Source organism: Lathyrus oleraceus, chromosome 2, assembly GCF_024323335.1.
Source record: "Lathyrus oleraceus cultivar Zhongwan6 chromosome 2, CAAS_Psat_ZW6_1.0, whole genome shotgun sequence".
NCBI classification, from domain to species: Eukaryota; Viridiplantae; Streptophyta; class Magnoliopsida; order Fabales; family Fabaceae; genus Lathyrus; species Lathyrus oleraceus.
In genome coordinates, this window is record NC_066580.1 from 391,890,432 (window position 1) to 391,896,792 (window position 6,361).

Consider the following 6,361-nt stretch of genomic DNA (forward strand, 5'->3'; position numbering starts at 1 on the left):
AACAGAGCGACAGTTTGAGGAAAAGACTTTTAATTAATAGTGTCTACTGAAAAGACTTATTTTAAAATTAAGAAAAAGACCAACGAAGATTTGATTCCCCAAATACGACAAACTACATACTGATATCCATATTATTTGATATTTTATCTAGATCCAAATTTAGTTTTATTTTTTCCCCCTAATCATTGAAGTATCATCCGCCTTAGCTTTACGCAGTAACCCTAGAAAAACGGTAGATCGATTCATTAAGTCCCTGTGGGATCGATATCTTTTAAAACTACGTGATTAGACTGTGCGCTTGCAGTTAGTACCCCGATAGACTCATAAAGTCGTGACCAAGTTTTTGGCGCCGTTGCCGGGGAGTTTTATTTAGTCGATATCGTAACTCTTCTGTTACGCTGTAGAGACTAAGGCAATTTTTATTTTTTTCCCTTTTGCGTTGATTTGTATGCCACACACTCGCTCACAAGGCGAGCCGTACTACTTAAAAATCAACGACGTCGAACGATATCTCCGATTATTATGACGAATTCGGGAGTATCGTGCTAGAAACAATCTTCCTCCAATCGAAGTTCCTGATCTTAAAAATCTCCTTCCTTTAACGATACCAGCGATGGCCGAACCAGCTCGTGCTCTTCGAGATTACGCTGCTCCATCGCAGGATGAGCCGCATTCGAGTATTGCTCCACCCGCAATCGAAGCGAACAACTTCGAACTTAAACCTTCGCTGTTGCAGGCAGTGCAACAGAATTAATTTTCTGGAAATCCTACCGAGGATCCAAACCTTCATTTATTCGTATTTGTCCAATACGCTGACACTATTAAAGTTAATGGTGTCACTTCAGAGGCAATTCGACTTCGTCTCTTTCCTTTCTCGTTAAGAGATAAATCTAGAAGATGGCTTCAGTCTCTTCCTTCCAACTCAGTCACCACATGGAATGAGTTGAAGAAAGTCTTTCTTGCCCGATATTTTCCTCCAAGCAAAACAGCTATGTTGAGAGCCCAGATAAATGGATTTAAGCAAAAAGATAACGAATCTCTTTTCGAAGCATGGGAAAGATACAAGGACATGATGAGACTTTGCCCACACCATGGTTTAGAGGACTGGTTAGTAATTCACACCTTCTACAATGGTCTCTTGTACAACACAAGGTTAACAATAGACGCCGCCGCTGGTGGTGCACTTATGGATAAACCTTACACCGACGCTTATCAACTTATCGAGAGCATGGCCCAAAATCATTATCAGTGGGGAAGCGACCGAATAGTGGTAGAAAAACCTCAAACAAAAGGTGGCATGTACGAGATAAGTAGCCTTGATCATGTTAATGCAAAAGTGGATGCTCTTGCCCAGAAAATTGAAAGTTTAAATGTATCACCTCCAGCCACCGTGGTTGTTGTAACTCAAAATTGCGAGGTCTGTGGAATTCAAGGTCACACTCCTACAGATTGTCAACTCCTAACAGGAATTCAAACAGATCAGGTGAACTATGCTCAAGGAAATCCTTACTCGAATACCTATAACTCAAACTGGAAGAACCATCCTAATTTCTCGTATAAAAGTAACAACGCTTTATACGCACCAAGTCAAGCACCCAGTCAAGCTCCAGCTGTACCACCTGGATACCAAAAGCTGACCCCATCTACACCTAACAATAACGTTCCTAGGAAATCCAACTTGGAAATCATGATGGAGAACTTCATAGCTTCTCAACAGCAAACCAATAAAGAGTTCTTAAACCAGAATGTACACACTAGCGAACAGATTAAACAACTAGCAAGTAAAGTAGATGCCCTGGCTACCCATAACAAAATGCTTGAAACACAAATCTCGTAAGTAGCTCAACAACAAGCGTCTACTGCTGCGCCAACTGGTACCTTTCCTGGACAGCCATAACCTAATCCGAAAGGCCACGCTCATGCAATTATATTACGAAGTGGTACAGAGGTAGAAGGACCATCTGACCCAAGGATTGAGAACCAAAACTCTAAAAAGTCAACTGAGGAAGAAGGTAAACCTAAGGAAAATGAAGAGTGTAATAAGGAAACCGTAGAAAAAAAAAGAACCTTATGTACCTCCACCGCCTTACAAACCACCTATCCCTTATCCTCAAAGGCTAATTAAAACCAAAAACGCGGGCCAATTTAAAAAATTTGTTGACCTACTGAAACAATTAAACATCACAATTCCTTTTACAGAAGCTATTAGACAAATGCCCTCATATGCTAAGTTCTTAAAAGAAATTTTATCTAATAAAAAGAAACTTGAAGATAACGAAACCATTACACTCACTGCTGAGTGTAGCGCAATAATCCAAAATATGCCTCCTAAACTTAAAGATCCTGGTAGTTTTTCTATACCCTGTCATATAGGAAAATTTGTCATAGACAAAGCTTTATGCGATTTAGGAGCCGGTATCGGTTTTATGCCCTTGTCCATATGCAAGAAACTTGAAATGGGAGAATTAAGACCAACTAAAATGTCTGTGCAATTAGCAGATCGTTCCGTTAAATATCCCGTAGGAATTCTTGAAAACGTTCCCGTGCGCATAGGTCAATTCTACATTCCCACCGATTTTATAATTATGGACATAAGAGAAGATGAAGTTACCCCCATTATATTGGGAAGACCCTTCTTAGCAACTGCCGGTGCTATCATAGACATAAAACGAGGACGACTCACTTTCGAAGTAGGAGAAGAGAAAATTGAGTTTATTCTTTCCCAATTTTTGAAAGCACCTGCGATAGAAGACACATGTTACTTCATGGATATCATCGATGAATGCATAAAAGAAACAGAATTCGAAAGTGACGATTTGTCCGACTATCGTGTAGAAGACAGACTGAACCAATGTTTAGCAATAACATCAAATCCTACGCAATGCCTTAAGAAACCAACCCTCGACCTGAAAACACTTCCCAAAAATCTGAGATATGAATTCCTAGACTTAGAACTTTACCGACCAATAATAGTCAATGCAGACCTAAGAAAACTTGAAACCGAAAAACTCATACATATCTTAAGAAAATATCCAACCGCATTAGGATACAACATCACCGATCTTAAAGGGATAAGTCCTTCTATTTGTATGCACCGCATCATGCTAGAAGAAGACTGTAAGACTTCTAGGGAACATCAGAGGAGACTAAACTCGATCATGAGTGAGGTAGTGAAGAAGGAAGTAACGAAGTTATTAGAGGCAGGTATCATATATCCTATATCCGATAGCAAATGGGTTAGTCCTGTATATGTAGTACCAAAGAAATGAGGTATAACAGTGATCGAAAATGAAAAAGGAGAAACTATAACCAAACGAATTGAGTCGGGATGGAGAATGTGCATTGATTATAGAAAGCTAAACAAAGCAACCCGAAAAGATCATTTTCCTTTACCATTCATAGACCAGATGTTAGAACGACTAGCCAAGCATTCTCATTTCTGCTATCTGGACGGTTACTCAGGTTTCTTTCAAATACCAATTCATCCTGATGACCAAGAAAAGACAACGTTCACATGTCCTTTTGGTACCTTCGCTTATCGACGAATGTCGTTTGGCTTGTGCAATGCTCCTGAAACTTTCCAAAGGTGCATGATGGCAATATTCGCCGATTTTCTTGAAAACATCATGGAAGTCTTTATGGATGACTTTTCCGTATGCGGGCAAAGTTTTGAAGAATGTCTTGAAAACCTAGAAAGAGTTCTAGAACGATGTGTAAAACTAAACCTAGTACTTAATTGGGAAAAATGTCACTTTATGGTACAAGAAGGAATTGTTTTAGGACACATCATATCAAATAGAGGAATTGAAGTAGAAAAAGCCAAAATAGAAGTAATCGAAAACCTTCAACCTCCGAAAACTATGAGGGAAATACGAAGCTTCTTAGGACATGCCGGTTTTTACCGAAGATTCATTAAAGATTTCTCTAAAATAACTAAACCTTTAATCGAATTATTAATGAAAGACGCTGAATTCATCTTTAACAATAAATGTTTAGAAGCATTTCAAACACTTAAACAAGCATTGATCTCCGCGCCCATAATGCAGACCCCGGATTGGAATGAACCTTTCGAAATAATGTGTGACGCAAGTGACTACGCCGTAGGCGCTGTTTTAGGACAACGAAAGGATAAAAAACTTCACGTCATATATTATGCGAGTAGAACTCTAGATGAAGCGCAAATGAATTACGCCACGACCGAGAAAGAACTTTTAGCAGTAGTATTTGCACTAGATAAATTTCGTTCCTACTTGGTCGGAGCTAAAATAATCGTTTACACTGATCACGCTGCCATTAAGTACCTCTTAACAAAAAAGGACGCTAAACCTAGACTCCTAAGGTGGATCTTGTTGCTACAAGAATTTGATTTGGAAATCAAAGATAAAAAAGGAACTGAAAAGATAGTAGCAGATCACCTCTCTAGACTCGAAAACTTGGAACCGGAAAGAACATCGATCAACGATGATTTCTCGTACGATAAACTTATAGCTAATTTGGAAGAAAATAGAGCTGACAAACAGGTAGAGACCACCTTGGCTGTATGCGTTACACCATGGTACGCTGATTTTGTCAATTATTTAGCCGCCGGAGTGGTTCCACTTGATTTATCCTACCAACAAAAGAAACGATTCTTCCATGACATAAAACATTATTACTGGGACGACCCTTTACTTTTCAAAAGAGGCTCCGATGGTATTTTCCGTCGCTGTATACCTGAAGAAGAGGTAGAAAGTATAATCCAACATTGTCATTCCGCTCCCTATGGTGGACATGCAAGTACATCCAAAACCTGCTCTAAAATCCTACAAGCCGGTCTTTATTGGCCAAACATATGGAAGGATATACATACCGCTGTCAAGAAATGCGATAGGTGTCAACGCACAGGAAACATATCTAGACGTGACGAAATGCCACAAAAAGGAATTTTGGAAGTAGAAATTTTCGATGTGTGGGGAATAGATTTCATGGGACCTTTTCCACCTTCTTTTGGTAACAAGTACATACTCGTAGTGGTTAACTACGTATCAAAATGGATTAAGGCTATAGCTTCTCCAACAAACGACACACAAGTAGTAATTAAACTCTTTAAGAATATAATCTTTCCAAGATTTGGTGTCCCAAGAATAGTCATCAGTGATGGTGGATCTCATTTCATATCTAAAATACTCGAAAAATTATTGTTTAAGTATGGTGTAAAACATCGAGTAGCAACACCTTACCATCCTCAAACTAGTGGACAAGTGGAAGTGTCTAATAGAGAAATTAAACAGATATTGGAAAAAACTGTCGCTACATCGAGGAAAGACTGGTCATCAAAATTACCCGAAGCTTTATGGGCATATCGAACCGCTTACAAAACTCCCATAGGAACAACCCCATTTAAGCTTATTTATGGTAAATCGTGTCACCTCCCAGTGGAGTTAGAACATAAGGCCTATTGGGCTATTAAAAATTTAAATTTAAACTATAAGGCCGCCGGTGAAAAGCGAATTCTAGATATAAACGAATTAGAGGAACTTAGACAAGATGCATACGAAAATGCTAAAATCTACAAGGAAAGAACGAAAAAATGGCATGATAAACGTATATCAAGGAAAACTTTCAAACAAGGCGATGTAGTCCTATTGTTTAACTCTAGACTTAAGTTATTCCCAGGAAAACTACGCTCTAGGTGGTCTGGCCCTTTCAAAGTCACTAATGTCTTTTCTAGTGGGGCTGTAGAAATTAAAGGAAAATCTATTGAATCATTTATCGTAAACGGGCAGCGTCTAAAACATTATCATTATGCTGAAAACAATGAAGACTCGCAAGTCCTGCACTTAGACGTATTGTCTCCAAAATTAATAGATTAACATTTAATAGTTTTCTGTCGAGCCTGCGACATTAAACAGAGCGCTTCGTGAGAGACAACCCACAAATTTTTATTTTTCTTTGATTATTCTTTTGATTTTATTCAGTTTTCATTCTTCATTTTCTTTATTTTATTAAATTTTTCTTCTTTTCTTCTTTCGGCATCTGGCCAAATCCTGACTAAAATTCTTGTTTTTCTTTTCTTTAGTTAACACTGACCTGATGGCACATATTGATCATATGGGTATTAATTTTCGAGGGAGAGCTCAGAGACAAAAATTTGAAGAACTTGCTGAGAGAGAGATGCACCCAAATTTTTATGCTAATGATTGTGCAATGACCGTACTTGGGCTAAGAGATAGTGTCCTATATCTGCTGAATCAAATAGGGTGGGAAACCACTCCTATTCAAAGACAATTTGTTACTTACCGGAGGCTAACTCTAGAATTCCTTAGCTCCCTGATTTATTTACCGAACCATGGAAAAGGAATAAACCGAGGTTTTATTCAAT

At 38.5% G+C, this 6,361-nt stretch overlaps 1 non-coding gene across 1 annotated transcript; it reads right to left on the reverse strand.

The window, feature by feature from the left end:
- Positions 1–991: 991 nt before the first annotated feature.
- LOC127124938 (small nucleolar RNA R71) lies at positions 992–1,098 on the reverse strand. Its single transcript, XR_007804412.1, has one exon. It is a non-coding gene; the product is annotated as a small nucleolar RNA R71 (small nucleolar RNA).
- Positions 1,099–6,361: the final 5,263 nt, after the last annotated feature.